The 17,408-nt window shown below is 38.7% G+C and overlaps 2 long non-coding RNA genes across 3 annotated transcripts; both read right to left on the reverse strand.

Annotated features, from left to right (window-relative positions):
- Positions 1–8,897: 8,897 nt before the first annotated feature.
- On the reverse strand, positions 8,898–9,834 carry LOC136236416 (uncharacterized). Its single transcript, XR_010692123.1, has 4 exons — positions 9,797–9,834; positions 9,614–9,746; positions 9,129–9,193; positions 8,898–9,069 (listed from the first exon to the last, which is right to left on the reverse strand). It is a non-coding gene; the product is annotated as an uncharacterized lncRNA (long non-coding RNA).
- An 84-nt stretch (positions 9,835–9,918) lies between these two features.
- Positions 9,919–11,158, reverse strand: LOC136236404 (uncharacterized). Of its 2 annotated transcripts, XR_010692119.1 has the most exons (5): positions 10,871–11,158; positions 10,606–10,816; positions 10,406–10,557; positions 10,175–10,279; positions 9,919–10,131 (listed from the first exon to the last, which is right to left on the reverse strand). It is a non-coding gene; the product is annotated as an uncharacterized lncRNA (long non-coding RNA). The 2 variants fall into 2 exon arrangements; XR_010692118.1 differs by having other exon boundaries at positions 10,406–10,816.
- Positions 11,159–17,408: the final 6,250 nt, after the last annotated feature.

The following is a 17,408-nucleotide window of genomic DNA, read 5'->3' on the forward strand; positions in this document are numbered from 1 at the left end:
CCCCATGTGTTTAGAATAGTCAACTACACAGGCAGGCTTACGTATAGTTTCTCCTGTTGCATGGTGAGTTTTATCTGTATCTACAATATCCGGCTTATGCACAGTCGTAAGCATGCGTACATCCCGTTTAGCCTTCCACTTCATAGCCAAAAGTGCATCATTTCGGTAAGCTTCTATTTGCCCTTTATGTAACATTTTCCTAAAACATGGCATTTTTGTACGCCTACCACCAACAGTCCCACATGCGCCTGTATGATTTTGGAAAAGATTGTCAAACAAGGTTGGGCTACTATACCAATTATCTACATACAAGATGTGACCCTTACCTAAATATGGTGATAGTAAAGTCCTAACTACAGATCCAGTGTAGCCAAACTCCTTCTCGAAGGTAATGTCGCTCCTATCACCAGTGTAAACAATAAAATCGAGGATGTAGCGGGTTTTACAATCACACAGGACAAATAGTTTTATTCCAAAACGGTTGCATTTTTTTGGTATATATTGCTTGAACAAGAGTCTTCCTTTCCATAAAAGAAGACTCTCGTCAATAAAAAAGGTTACACAATGGCACAAACACTTCAGAAAACCGTTGTGTCAAAAAACTAACTACAGGCCTAATTTTTCTCAATCTATCAGTCTGTCTGTCTGTTGAAGCACCTCCAGTGTCACTTGAGAAATGAAGACATCGTTTTATCTGAAGAAAACGTTTCCTAATAGAAATCGCACTGAAAATTGGCGTATGAATGAGTGGATTAGTTGACCAATATTCCTTGAATGATTTTTTAACAATAATACCCATCAAAATAACCAATCCAAGAAACGTATACATTTCATCACGAGTTGTCCTTACCCAGTCTTGTAGTGTTTTCGTCTTTGCTGAGGAACTAGCTAAAAGCTGGTTTGCATAGCTATTGGTTTCTTTACAAATTTCACCTACCAGCTCATGATCAAAGAACAGCTTGAAATAGTCCACTTCCTTTGCATCAGCAGGCAATTTAAAAGGTGCTTGAATACCTGAATTGCTGTCATCAAAATTCTTCAGAGGGAGTGGTGAAAAATTCAAAGCACTTCTCCATTCCGTTTGCACGGACTTTTGTGAAGTTTTGGCACGCTTAGGTGCTTTCCCACGTGAGCTACTCTCTTCACTTTCGCTCTCATCGCCATCAGATTCACAAGACTCAGTTTCCTCACTATCCTCACTGCTTTCCTTTTCGTTTTAAGCTCGCTGCAATCGACTAGAACGGCGAGAAATGCCTACAGAACCACTAGAAGGCCCAGGCAGTGTAGGATCGATCACGCCTTCGTTTCCCCTCCCAGATTCATCACTATCAGACAAATTATCACAAGAATTCACCTCTTCTAACTCACCTGCATCCATTCCAGTATAGACAACTTCCAAGGAATCATCAGTATCGTCCATTTCTTTGCTAGAATCGGATAGCCGCGAAAGAACGACCGCCCCACTCAAGCGTTCAAAATCATCTCCACCAGTCGCCATTTTTAAGTCTTAACAACTGAACTTGGTTACCAATAAGCGCGTCTAATAATATATATTCGATTTAGAGCCCTTCGAGGTGAAGAAGACGATATAGCAGCTTGGAGAAAGTTGGACGTACATGTACGACGGCGGGCTTTCGCGTGAGTCAATATTATGACGTACATGTACGACGCTGGTCCTTAAAGGGTTAATATAGCGACACTTCACAGGATCAATAGTGGGTTTTAGTTTTTGTAAAGTGAGCCAAGGCATAGATCATGGACTTGGAGAAAAAGATAGTTCATTGTTTTACTGAATGAAGAAGGTCACAGGTTAGTTTATATTAAACATGTTACATTCAATAGTCACGTGGGGATGTCCCACAGACACTGGGCTTAGCGCTTAATTGATTTGGCCATTAGTGTTAATAGTATTCACTACTTTAGTTTATTCATGGCTAGTAAAGTAAGTACTTTAGTGTAGTTGAATCGTCTTTACATTGCCGTTTTGACACCTGGCGCGATGTAACACACGCGTAGTGACTGGGCGTGGTGCTTAATTGGCTAGGCCATTATAGTGCTGTAAACATATTCACTGCTTTAGTTTATTCATGGCTAGTATAGTAAGTACTTTATAGTGCACTTAAGCTTCATTATGAGCTGTTCAGCTCGTATTTGGGCTTCCTGTGTTTAATTGCGTACCCACAATCGAAGCGATCTGCATGCCCGTGACGATACACTTACGTTCGGCCTCTCAGCAGTGCCTTGTTGTTGCTATTACGACGTTACCCACAATCGAAAGTCACATGGTCCCATATAAATACACTCGCAAAGCATTCCTGCAGTTTCCATGTACACTTGCAGGTGATTAACCCAAGTGGAATATATTAGTTGTAACATGGGCACTTGTGATTTGCCTGAAATATACACACTCGCACTCGGGCTGCGCCCTCGTGCTCGTGTGTATATTTCAGGCAAATCACTCGTGCCCATGTTACAACTACTACATATAAATTTTTTAAATTCAAAAATGTCAGCAAAGTACCATAGCCAAGTTAAACTATCCATTTAATGGGTCGAGGTGGTGTGTGGGAAAAAAAAGCAACAATCTAGTGGAAGCGACAGTTGTAAACAATTTATCCATATTGTGTTTCCAAGACCAGATAGTTCATACCCAGAAGGCTGGATTTATTTATTTTTGGTTGAGCTTGTTTACAAGTTGCAAGATAGATGGTAAAACTTTGGGGTCATTTGAGTGATCAAACTCACTGGCTGTTGTTTGGAATGGCTATAAGTATGCTGGTCTCATCCCAGGTGAAACATGCTCGGTTTTGTCTTTGTCAATTTTCCCTCTTATATCCTCTTAATTAGCTTGGCTGGCGCTGGTCATAGTCGTCGTTGTATCTTTGGTATGAACAATATCTATAGGGTCGGGATCCTTGAAATGGCCGACAGGTTAGAGAATTGGTAATTAGGTACCTCACATAAGATTTTCCTAACCAAATATCATCATGTGATTGGGCAACCTGTGCCATGCCATTTAAAAAACATTTATTTCCTTAATTTACTTTAAGTGTAACAAATCGCAAAACATATTGTCTGTATTGTCACCTTAGTAACACACAAATACATTTATGTTATTATGAATATCTACATGTACAAGAATGACTATCTCCACTGCATACGAAACTACCAACATGTGCAACATGTACAACATGTGCAATTATATCTACACACATGCATGCATATACGTATATACACGCTGCTTATACATATACATACACACGTAATATATATATATCAAGACACACGGTAGTGTGTCGTGCGGCCCAAGAAGCCGGCGTGCCACCCGTGAGTATATTAACAGGAAGAAAGAAAACACAATTTTCACACCTACGTAGCTCTGTGATCCCTTATCCGATTGGAACCAAATTTGCTAGAGGTGCCGGCCAGTAGGGGAGTCTACACACCAAATTTGAAGAAAATCGCTCCAGCCATTTCCGAGATACGAGCGAACAAAATTTCGTTTTAATTTCTTCGTTTTCTTCTTCTTCATTTCGCACATTTCGCAAAATCCACCATAAAACACGAATGCGTGCTCGGATCGAGCTGAAATTTGGCACACTTAAAGGGCTCATTAAGGCGGATCTCTGTACCAACTTTGGTAGGAATCCGATTAACATTCACGGAGTTATCACTAATTATTTGCGTAAAATAAGGTCGAAGGTCTGTCACGCCTACAGGGTAAACTCCTTTGTGGAATCGGTTGAAAATTGCTATGTAGATGGAGCAACCATCGTAGGAGTGCCTTTTTGTGGTTTGAAAGGAATCGGGATAAAGACCACGGAGATATGACACAAAACCCAACCTGTGTCAAAATTACGCGATCGATTTTTATGAATAAAAATACTATTAGTTTTCGTGTCTATCAGGGAAACCGCTTAGAGCAATGAGCTGAAAATCATTGTGTAGCTGGAATAATCATCATAGAAAGTCCTTGCAGTAGTATAGAAGAATCGGATTACAACCCACTGAGTTATGATTCGAAAGGCAACTACGTGTAGCAAATGCGAGATCGAGATACTCTAATAGAACAGTCACCCTAATAGAGCATTCAGCTATGTTTATAACTTACTCCATTACAGAATTATATTACATTGCAGGATATTCTGTACGGAATTCAGCTACAAACAGTTAATCTGATAGACAATCCAGCTACATGCAAGTCACCCTGTAGAGAGTTCATCTAGAAACAAGTCACCCTGTATCAGCTAGAAGAAGTCACCTTGTAGAGAGTTCAGCTACTCAGAAACCATCATGTAGAGAATTCAGCTGTAAACCAATCACAACTCAATTACAAACAAACATGCCCTGTAAAAAGATCAGCTAGAAGAAGTTACCTTGTAGAGAGTTCAGCTACAAAGAAATCACCATGTAGAGAGGTAAGCTGCAAACAAATCACCCAGTAGAAAGTTCAGCTATGAACAGATCACCCTGTTGAGAGTTCAGTTAGGAAAAAGTAATCCTGTAGAGAGATCAGCTAGAAGTATCACCTTGTAGAAAGTTCAGCTACAAACAAACCATCTGTAGAGATTTCAGCTACAAACAAATCACCCTGCAGAGAGATCAGCTAGAAAAAGTCACCTTGTAGAGAGTTCAGCTATAAAGAAACCACCATGTAGAAAGTTCAGCTGCAAACAAATCCCCTGTAGAGAGTTCAGCTAGAAACAAGTCACCCTGTAGAGAGATCAGCTAGAAACAAGTCATCCTGTAGAGAGTTCAGCTAGAAGAAGTCACATTATAGAGAGTTCAGCTACAAAGAAACTACCATGTAGAGAGTTCAGCTGCAAACAAATCACCCTGTAGAGAACTCAGCTACGAACAAATCACCCTGTAGAAAGATCAGCTAGAAGAAGTTACTATGTAGGGAGTTCAGCTATGAACAAATCACCCTGTAGAGAGTTCAGTTACAAAGAAACCACCATGTAGAGAGTTCAGCTGCAAAAAAATCAATCACTCTGTAGAGAGTTCAGCTAGAAGAAGTCACCTTGTAGAGAGTTCAGCTGCAAATAAATCACCCTGTAGAGAATTCAGCTACAAGCAAATCACCCTGTAGAAAGATCAGCTAGAAGAAGTTACCTTGTAGAGAGTTCAGCTACAAAGAAACCACCATGTAGAGTGTTCAGCTGCAAACAAACTCCCTGTAGAGAACTCAGCTACAAACAAATCGCCCTGTAGATAGATCAGCTAGAAGAAGTTACCTTGTACGGAGTTCAGCTACAAAGAAATCATCATGTAGAGAGTTCAGCTGCAAACAAATCATCCTGTAGAGAGTTCAGCTATGAAAATATCACCCTATAGAGAGTTCAGCTAGAAGAAGTCACCTATTAGAGAGTTCAGCTACAAAGCAACCACCATGTAGAGAGTTCAGCTGCAAAAAAAATCAATCACTCTGTAGAGAGTTCAGTTAGATAGAAGAAGTCACCTTGTAGAGAGTTCAGCTGCAAATAAATCACCCTGTAGAGAATTCAGCTACAAACAAATCACCCTGTAGCAAGATCAGCTAGAAGAAGTTACCTTGTAGAGAGTTCAGCTACAAGAAACCACCATGTAGAGAGTTCAGCTGCAAACAAATCACCTGTAGAGAGTTCAGCTAGAAACAAGTCACCCTGTAGATAGATCATCTAGAAGAAGTCACCATGTAGAGAGTTCAGCTAGAAGAAGTTACCTTGTAGAGAGTTCAGCTGCAAACAAATCAGCCTGTACAGAGTTCAGATACAAACTAATCACAGATCAGCTGGAAACAAGTCACATTGTAGAGAGATCAGCTAGTATAAGTTACCTTGTAGAGAGTTCAGCTACAAAGAAACCACCATGTAGAGAGTTTAGCTGCAAACAAATCACCAAGTAGAAAGTTCAGCTATGAACAGATCACCCTGTTGAGAGTTCAGTTAGAAACAAGTCATCCTGTAGAGAGATCACCTAGAAGTATCACCTTGTAGAGAGTTCAGCTACAAACAAATCGCCCTGTAGATAGATCAGCTAGAAGAAGTTACCTTGTAGGGAGTTCAGCTACAAAGAAATCACCCTGTAGAGAGTTCAGCTACAAAGAAATCATCATGTAGAGAGTTCAGCTGCAAACAAATCATCCTGTAGAGAGTTCAGCTATGAAAAGATCACACTGTAGAGAGTTCAGCTAGAAGAAGTCACCTTTTAGAGAGTTCAGCTACAAAGCAACCACCATGTAGAGAGTTCAGCTGCAAATACATCACCCTGTAGAGAATTCAGCTACAAACAAATCGTCCTGTAGAGAGACCAGCTAGAAACAAGTCACTCTGTAGACAGATCAGCTAGAAGAAGTTACCTTGTAGAGAGTTCAGCTGCAAACAAATCACCCTGTAGAGAATTCAACTACAAACAGATAACCCTGCAGAGAGTTCAGCTAGAGTCAAGTCACCCTGTAGAGAGAATCCTGTAAAGAGTTCATCTACGTACAAGCAGATCACCCTGTAGAGATTTCAGCTACATTTCAAGTCACCCAGTAGAGAGATCAGCTGCAAATTATCCTGTGGGGATTAATTGACATGTAATAAATATATGCTCTCTTTTTATATTATGAACTCTTGATATATGCATTATATATATAATTTGTACATTTACTGATAAAATCAGAATGAGTTAAAGTGTTTATAAAATCTGCTTCATCTTTTTCTTTTTCTTTTTCCTGTGGTAAAGAAAAATATATAGGTTAAAAAGCCCCAAAGCTGGCCATAGGCCATCTTTGGGGTATATAAATACAAAAAGAAGTGAAATCTAATCAAAAACAGCCAAGCTGTAAAAAAGGGAGTGCGGCCCTTGAAAAGGCTATGGTGAAAAAAGATGTGAAATCCAAGGTGGCGGCCAAGAAATGGCTGTGATGGTAGGTTAATGGTAAAAATTTTAATAATGACAATTCAGGTGAATTTTGTGCCAATTGACCAAGCAGCACCAAATTCACCTGAATTGTTGTTATTGAAATTTTTACCATTAACCTACCATCACAGCCATTTATTGGCCGCCACCTTGGATTTCACATCTTTTTTCACCATAGCCTTTTCAAGGGCTGCACTCCTTTTTTTACAGCTTGGCTGTTTTTGATTAGATATATTAATACAACATCAATATCGTGTCCTGTACAAAAACTCCAATAGCAGCTTGTGGTATATTTTTGATATACTACAGCAAACTAGCCAATAGAATCAGTATATCACTTGTACATTTGATATACGCATCTGATTGGCAAATTTTTTTTGATAGTGTATAGTTGTTTTACCAGTTAGGCATGTCCGACTTGACAACTAGTGGTACCATAGTAACCAATACATGTTACCTGGCAACACCATTGTTTCCTAGCAACTGTTGCTAGGCAACCACTATTAATTCTAAAAATGATTTTAACACCATAGCTACGGTTGCTAAGCAACCACCAAAAACATGTAACTAGCTTAAGTTTACATTTTGTTGCCTAGCAACAGCTGCTATGGATTGTTGGACCGATTTTCAAGAAGATTGCAGGCTGCAACACAGGTACATACTCCTTGAGCATGCTAATCACAAGGAATTAACTTACCAGTACTAATAATGGTGTAAAAACAGTAGAAATTGCTGCTACTGCTTCCAAGTGGGAGATGAGATGTTGTATTAACATATTATACTACAGATATCATATATATATATACATATACATATACATATATATATATATATATATGTGACCGGATTTGCGAAAAGGTACCTTTTCCACACATTTTACATGTAAGCAAACAAAATGATGTAACGCTTGACTCCTTACACTGATTAACTTGCTTTAACTTTCATAATGTAGCCAGATACTTTAGCTGCACTCATGGAAAATTGTAGATAATTATATACAATGATAAAGACATTATGAAGCATCAAAGTTCACAAAATGGGTCAAATTTTGTGTGTGAAAAAGGTACCTTTTCGCAAATCCGGTTACATATATATATATATATATGTATATATCAAGACTCACGGTAGTGAGTCGCACGGCCAAGAAACTACAAAGCGCACGCCCAATTAAAAGACGCGCGGCCACTACTTTGAGTTATTTACGTGTAGGGCCGGTTTCGCAATATTAGTCCTAAATTATGCAACATCTCTCAATAGATTTGTATTGCGTTACGTGATAAAAAATCTTTAGGAGTCGTTATCATCATCATAGTTTTCTTGCGACCTCGCTAAAATAAAAAAAGTAACCATCGCAAAATAAATAATAGGCGTATTTCACTTTATTTCTCTACCTTATGTTACAACTACTGTCACGTTATACCAGTCAACCAGTCAACATAGCCGTGTTTGTATAGTCCATCTAGCACTGACATTATCCAATCCTGGTTTGCCTATACGCGTATTTTCTTCAATCAACCTCTAATCCCTACAATAACTTTTAAAGACACGACGTGGACACAAACTCTAATGCCTGATAAACAAGTTGTGACAGCGTGCTGAACCGTAAGTTCCCTAGGGATGGCGTTTTAAGCAGAAATCTTTTAAATTCCATTTAGTACCACACCCCATGCGAGCGTTTATATATCGCCAGTTGTCTTATCAGTGGTTTGAAGAACAAAATCACTAGCGAAGGTGCTTTAAGCATACTCTTCAATTCTCTATTTACATGTAATTTTTAATAGATTAACCACAAAGGCCGATAAGGTGAATACAAAAGGTAACAAGCCTTTAGGGGTTACCACATCTATGTAGTGTGTACCATGCCTTTGTGTTGTGGCTTTCATTAAGTATTATGCACACACCAATGGTGCAACAAAATTTTGTAATGGATTGCTCGAATGTGGTTGGTGGTGTTGTGGCTCGAATGTGGTTCGTGGTTTGCCAGTGACCATGTATGAGTTGGGGTTGGTCCACACAACTTACATAATATTCAAATTTCATGATGGCCATGATAATTTCTTGCCATATGGTAAACATACAACAATGTGTAACAACGTTAATTAACATCACATCAAGACTTGACTAAAAATAGTTCCAACAATAGTGATAATTTCTTGTATGTCAGCATGACGATACTGAGACCTGTAAAAGAATAAGCAGGCACTGAAGTTAACCTTATATTAAACACTCATGCAACTGACCTGGAACATTGGTCGCAACACCAAAAACACTTGTTTCGATATCTGATGACACAATCCAGCAGGCACTGAATTAAAAGAGAATGTACAAAAAATCAATATGCCGGGCTGTGTCAATAATAACATGGATAATCAAAATGAACAAAAATTATATCCCAGGCTAAGTGAATGAATAACATAACTGTTGGGTAAGCATGTTAACCCAGAACATTAGGACATTAGTCAAACAAAAGTACGCTATCACAACTTGGTCATAATACAATGTTTGTACCACTGGACTTCACACTGGTTGCCCAAAAATTGTGCCATTCCGGGACAACAGCATAATATTATGAAACAAATAGTTACTACAACACAGAAGACTTACTGTTGCACTGTCTACACTGATATACCATAATTTAAAAACACAACAGGTGGGCATTAAATACAATACACTTAATATCTGGGTACTAGGAAAAAATCACTAACGTCACAACATGTAAACTGACCTGGAAATTAACACCCTTGATGCCACTACAGTCTACACTGGATACTTATTCGAACCCATCAACACTATGCCTGATACATCTGAGTACACTGACCTGCAAATTCACATCACTAGTATACAGTGATAATTGATAACTGCAAAAACAACAATTGCAATAATACAATTCTTCTGTATGTCAACTGACCTGAAATTCATGACACTCCATACCGAGACCTGTAAAAGAATAAGCAGGCACTGAAGTCAACCTTAAATTAAACACACATGCAAACTGACCTGGAACACCTGTTTCGATATCTGACAAAACAATCTAGCAGGCACTGAATTAAAAAGAGAATGTGCAAAAAACAATATGCCAGGCTGTACCAATAAAGGATGAATAATCAAAATGAACTAAAAATATATATCCCATATGCAGGTTAAGTGAGTAACATAACTGTTGGGTAAGCATGTAAACCAGAACAATTGGTCATTAGTCAAACAAAAGTACGCTATCACAAACTGGTCACTGATAATTGATAACTACAAAAAGAACAAAATACAATTCCTCTGAATGTCAACTGACCTGAAATTCATGACACCTGTATCTTTGTTCCTGCATGGTCTCAACTTACATATGTACCATGATCACATTCAACTGCTAGTGGATAAACCAGTATGACCAGATGGCCTGCAAAAACCAACAAGTAGGTGTTAAATACAATACACATACCTAAAGCCTGGAATATGAAAAATATTATATAAACATTATTCCACACTGATATAGTAATAGATTATAGGATGTTGTGGAACTTGCCTAAACGTGTAAACTTGAACATGAGGACAACTGCATAATCTGGACACTTGGAATTGATGAACCGCAAGTAGGTACTAATGACATTCACTTCAACATTTTATCCCAGCTGGGTGAATCTCTTGTAACTGAGTAAAAAGGTGTTTATTTTCCACCTGCAACCAAAGTTCTACATTTCTGTGGTTGGGTGTACATAAACTGACCTGGAAAATCAGTATGCCATAGGGGTATGGAAATGGTTCCTTTCCTTCTGTTGCGACATTACTTACAGCTGACTGGTAAATGATCATCGATGTCCCCATGGACCCCAACAATGAGTATACCGGCAATAACTTCACAAGTTGGAATGAATTTCCTTTCAACATCTGGTGGAATGAATTTCCTTTCAACATCTGGTGGACAGGTCCAAAAACCCTATCGCACAAACACGGTGAATCAGTGTGTGGCGATGTGACACGTTGGACAAACTTCACTCCTCGTTTCGTTAGCATTCAAGACCGGCATATATCATAGAGTCCCTCAGTATTCTTGACTCTTACTTTTTCAAGCGTTGCTCAAGCGATGTAGTTTCTCACGAGGGGCTCGAGTTTCTCAGTAAAGTCGAGCCGATTAAAGTACGCCTCACCATCCAGTTACATTCTTAAACCATTCAATTTAAAACCACGTATCATGAGTGTCCGCTTAAGGTAATTAGGGACTTTCCACGAGATTTCCCCTAAATAGATCACGTGTTAGTTGTCAATCTGGTGGATTCTGGTGGTATATACATGGTTCAACAATGCGGTAAGTGTAGTATAAGCTGTCAATGAATAATTGTTTGTGTACTGCTAAACTAAGTTATTTTTGTGTGTTAAGCATGCTTGAGGAAGGGTCTGGGGACGAGACTAATGTTTTGACAGCAGTTGATGGACAGCAGTTGATGATGGCCAGGCAAAAAACTGCGAGAAGAACTACTATGATAGTATGATAGTAGGGAAAAATTCCCACCCCTATAGCTCTGCCTAGGGGCATTAACTAGCATTATCTACAGCTACTGTATTATGTTGCTGATATGTACATTCAGGCCAAGAATAAAGGTGAAAGTGGTAGTAAGGCTCAATCCTATTATTCTGCTGAACAGGCAAGGGAGTCTGGGACTCTGGGGACATGTTCCCTCAGGAAAGTACAAGTACTACAACTTTTTTGTTTTAATTGCTTCATCAAGTATAAAAATTTCAGTCAAAAGGTGATGATCGAGCTCTGGTCTTATGCACTGGTTGGAGTGGTTGTATCGATACTGCACTGTGACATCCTTGAGGGGTTAGTGCTGGCATTGTCCATGGCAATACTATTCCATCTCCCCGAGTCTTGATGATTGAGTCCTCCATTCCTTACTCTGCTGCTCCAATCCTGAAGTTGTGACCACAGTCAAAAGGTGATGATCGAGGCTCTGGTCTTGCATCTATACTGTACTGCAACACCCTTGAGGGGTTAGTACCGGCATTGTCCATCGCAATACTGTTCCATCTCCCATATACAAGTCTTGATGGTTGAGTCCTGTATTCCTTTCTCTGCTGCTCTAATCCTGAAGTTGTGACCAAAATATTAAAAAATGGTTATAACATGATAAATGATAATGATGATAACAATTACAAATGTATTTATAGCTGTGTAGCAACTGTGAACTAATTAGGCACTTGCAAGTTTAATTAGGTGTCTGAAGCATTTAACATGCACAGATATGAGATAAATTCATGACGTGCAGGCAGTAAAGATAAATTTACTCTAATAGAACAGTCATACTACACTGTAAATTCATACTTCCGAATTTACGGTCATTATTATGTATGGATTTTACTGACTCTCCAAGATAATATTCTGCATTAATGTTAATTGCTCATTTCCAAAAAAAATTACCTTTTAAACCAAATGTAGAGTCTATCACTGACAAAAATGAGTGATATCCACCCCAAAAACACCTTCGCTGTAAAAAAGGCACGCTCAAGAAACTACAAGTACCTGGAACCCAATGTAAAAAACAAAAAGAAAAATCAGCTTAGCTGAAGTGAAAAGTAACTGGTAACTTAAAGAGCTGATATCTGAAACGGCCAAGAATACAATTACTAAAGTTTAATCCATGCAAGAACACCTTGGCTATAAAACAGGTGTATACATGAAAGTAACTGGCAACTGAAATGGCTGATATCTGAAGCGGCCAAGAATGAATGGTCATATACAACTATTTCAAAAATTTAACACTGAACCTTTATAATTCAGCTGTGTTCTATATTCACTCTTGCTGCATCGTAAAGTAATTTCTTTTAACTCTAATTGGCTGGTAATTTGGCCGCCTTTTTTAATAGTCAGTATAATAGAGCAAAAAAAGGCGGCCAAATTACCAGCCAATTAGAGTTAAAAGAAATTACTTTACGATGCAGCAAGAGTGAATATAGAACACAGCTGAATTATAAAGGTTCAGTGTTAAATTTTTGAAATAGTTGTATATGACCATTCATTCTTGGCCGCTTCAGATATCAGCCATTTCAGTTGCCAGTTACTTTCATGTATACACCTGTTTTATAGCCAAGGTGTTCTTGCATGGATTAAACTTTAGTAATTGTATTCTTGGCCGCTTCAGATATCAGCTCTTTAAGTTACCAGTTACTTTTCACTTCAGCTAAGCTGATTTTTCTTTTTTTCTTTTTTACATTGGGTTCCAGGTAATTGTAGTTTCTTGGGCGCGCCTTTTTTACAGCGAAGGTGTTTTTGGGGTGGTATATATATATGTGACCGGATTTGTGAAAAGGTACCCTTTTCACACATAAAATTTGACCCATTTTTCAATTTTCAAGCTTTGTAACGTTTGTATCATTGTACGCACTTGTCTGTAATTTTCCATGAGTATGCCTACATTATGTGGCTACATTGTGATACAAAAAGTAAGTCAATCAGTGCAAGGAGTCAACAGTTATGACATTTTGTTTGCTAGTATGTCAAATGTGTGAAAAGGTACCTTTTCACAAATCTGGTCACATATACATATATATATATATATATGTAATAGTTATACCATGGCTGCGAGGGATTTTGCTGATATATACACCCAAAGCACGAGGGCCACAGGCCCGAGGGCTGCGGGTGTATATGTCAGCAAAATCCCAAGCAGCCATGGTACAAGTGATATATATCACTTGGGGCGTACTCACCTAATAGGTGAAAGAACTAATGAGAACTCATCCCATTTGTTTTATACAGTAGCATCTGAAGATCGATTGTGGTTTTAATAGCGTGGGCTAATAGCCATCAAAACGTTGTCCATACGTTAAAACGTCATTAATACGTTACTATGCTTCAACACGCAATGTTAGAAAACTTGTGATTGTGGGATGGAGTTTATATTGTTATCAGTTTTGTACTAAGTTAAGCCAACTAACTTCGCTATTGGGACAGTAAGTAAGTTATTATATTAAGTTAAGTACTTAGAACTGTAAGTTACTAACCTATTTCAACGTAGCAGTAGTAGACTAGCTTTGCTGTTCCATGGTCTGTTCAAAGGCTGATACGCGGTGGGTAGAAATACGCATCCACAATCGCCCAAACAATTATTTTGTGCCTTCATTATCCTTTAGTAACAACCAACTACTCTATCTTAGCCTATGTACTAAGCTTAGCAACCTCTACAAAACCTAGTCCCACAATACAAAGTTCTATGTCGCTCAATATAACGAGTCAAAGCGCATCGATTCTTTGAACTGGCTGGGTATCAAAGTCATTGGCAAACCACTTTCCCATGATATTGCCCGGGCAATATGCGAGTTAAACACCGAGCGGCGCCTTTGAACGCCCACGCTAAAGTGGTATATATATATATATATACATATACATATATGTATATGTTATACTACAGATTTCACCTCGCACTATAACATCTTTTCTAAGTTTGTATATCTTTTGGTATATATTTCGAATACCATGATATCTGTAGTATAATATGTTAAGGTGGCGCTGAAGTAATTTTGTGAAGCCATACAATGCCCATTTGTCACGATTAAATTAGCCCACGCGCTTAATTAGCTATTTTAGGGTGGTGGAGAACTCCGCTTGTGAGCCATGTAGTCTACGTTTAAAGGGTTCTTATGATAGCCTGTAATGTTGTAGCTTAGCATGCCAAGTTCCGTGAAATCACCCGCTTTAATTTTGTGGCTATTAAACTCTGAACTTAGAGCTGATTTTAAAAATAACTCACCCCAGAAACAACCTAGTGCTAAGCCGCCTTGGCTCTTATGGTTTCTCACCTTGTAGAACAACTCTATGGAATCCTTTTTAACGATAACAACGTGGAAACTGGTTGAAACGCAAACCCGCATTTTTCAACATGTAATATCACGCCTGTCAACAGCGAATCGCAAAAAATCGTTCCATAGCCCTGTAAAGAACCGCTTCACCAGTGCCTCTGCCAAATTTTGAGGGTCTATGGTACATAAATATGGAGTTTTTTCACGAAATGTGAGACAGTGTAACTGGCCAGAGCACGCTCCGTAAAGCAGTAATCACGCGATGACAGCTGGTGTTGTTCTCTGTGAGGTTACCAGAGTTTTGACAAGGTGATGAAGTTAGTACGTGAATATCGTTACTTGTATCAGCAATAGTAGCCTGACAGTCTGATAGAGCTGGTTCTTTCAATATTTTGAAGCGCTTCGCGTTGTTCTATTAGTTTTCTGTGTTTTTTCGCGCATGGCCACAAACATGATGTTCCATTGGCCTTGTAAGGCTTCATTTGATTACTTCAGCGCTACCTTAATACAACATCTTGTCTCCCACTTGGAAGTAGTAACAGCAATTTCTAATGTTTTTACACCATTATTAGTACTGGTAAGTAATTCCTTGTGATTAGCATGCTCAAGGAGTATGCACATGTGTCGCAGCCTGCAATCTTCTTGAAAATCGGTCCAACAATCCATAGCAACTGTTGCTAGGCAACAAAATGTAAACCTGACCTAGTTACATGCTTTTTGGTGGTTGCTTAGCAACCATTGCTAATGTGTCAAAATCATTTCTAAAATCAGTAGTGGTTACCTAGCAACGGTTGCTAGGCAATGATGTGTTGCTAGGTAACAGGTATTGGTTACTATGGTACCAGCAGTTGTCAGGTCGGACATGCCTAACTGGTAAAACATCTAAACACCATCAAAACATTTTAGCCAATCAGATGCGTATATCAAATGTACAAGTGATATACTGACTCTATTGGCTAGTTTGCTGTAGCATATCAAAAATATACCACAAGCTGCTATTGGAGTTTTTGTACAGGACACGATATTGATGTTGTATTAATATATAATATATATATATATATATATATATACCATGAAACCACCTAACTTCAAAGGAGAATTTCAGGGTACATATCTCATAAACCCTGGCTGGCCATGGTACACTTAAGTTAAATGTACCATGGCCTTAATATCTGATGAGGTAACGTTGTTTGTTTTTATAAGTATCCTGGCGGTATTCGATTGTGGGAGTTTATTATTGCTCACGTGATGAAAACCATAAACCCGATTTTGCATTCTACAGCACTCAGACGGAGGCAATTCGACACCCTTACCACCCTATGAGTTGACAAACGGAAGTTTAAGGTGAGAACTAGCGTCATGGTTAATTCACAATCGCGTGTCCACGTGTTTGATTACGTACCACGCCCACTTTTTGTATATCATGAGGTAACCACTCTACAGCAAAGCTTACCCCTATAGATGTTTAGAAAATGTTGTAAACAATGGTTAAACGATGTAGCCACTTTAAAACACTTGTTAAATCGCAAAATTTAGTGTTTCCGTGACATTCATAGGATTTGCCCGTTTATGTTAACAAACATAATGCAACGTTACTTGCTGGTGACCCATAATCGAATTTTACAAGACTGTCTATATAATAAATCCAGCGTGTTGCCTTGTATTGACTTGGGTGATTAGTCGTCCACCACAGTAGGCAATAGCCTACATGGTACATATCAGTTGTATCACGTGCTCTCGTGATTTTCCTGATATGTACACCCAAGTTCGAGGGCCGTTAAAGCAAATCACTCGGATACATGATACAACTATTACATATATATACAGATACACACACAAACGCATACACCCTACATCAAGACACATGGTAGTGTGTCGTGCGGCCCAAGAAGCCGGCACGCCACACCGTGAGTATATTTACAGGAAGAAAGAAAACGTCATTTTCACACCTTTGTATCTCGGTGATCCCTTATTCGATTGGAACTAACTTTGCTACACAATTTTCCGCTTGCCAGGGGAGTCAACATTCCAAATTTGAAAGACATCGCTCAAGCCATTTCCGAGATAAGAGCTGCCAAAGTTTCAATTCTTTTCTTCTTTTTTTTCTTCTTCGTGTTTTTGCACACTTGCAAAATTGCTATACCACGCAAACGCGTACTTTGATCGCCTTGAACTTTGGCACGCCAAAAGGGAGTCCAAAGGCGAATCATAGCATCAAAGTTGGTGCAAATCTGATCAATGGTTCAGGAGTTATGACCGATTATTCACGTAAAACAAGATTGATTTGTTGTCACGCCTACAGGGTAAACCACTTCATGGAATGAGTTGAAAATTGCTATGTAGATGGAGTAACCATAGTAGGAGTGCCTTATGGTGGTTTGAAATGAATTGAGATAAAGACTATGGAGATATGACACATAACCCAACCTGTGTCACAATTACGCGATCAATTTTTATGTATCGATTTTTATGAATAAAAAAAGTATTAGTTTTCACGCCTACTAGGAAAACCGCTTAGAGCAATGAGCTAAAAATCGGTGTATAGCTGAAATAATCTTCATAGAAACTACTTGCAGTAGTACAGAAGAATCGGATTACAAACCACTGAGTTATGATTCGAAAGCCAACTCCATGTAGCAAGTGCGAGATCGAGATACTCTAATAGAACAGTCACCCTAACAGAGCATTCAGCTAATTTATTTACTCCATTATAGAATTCTATTACATTAAAA

This window comes from Dysidea avara, chromosome 1 (genome assembly GCF_963678975.1).
Source record: "Dysidea avara chromosome 1, odDysAvar1.4, whole genome shotgun sequence".
Taxonomy (NCBI): Eukaryota; Metazoa; Porifera; class Demospongiae; order Dictyoceratida; family Dysideidae; genus Dysidea; species Dysidea avara.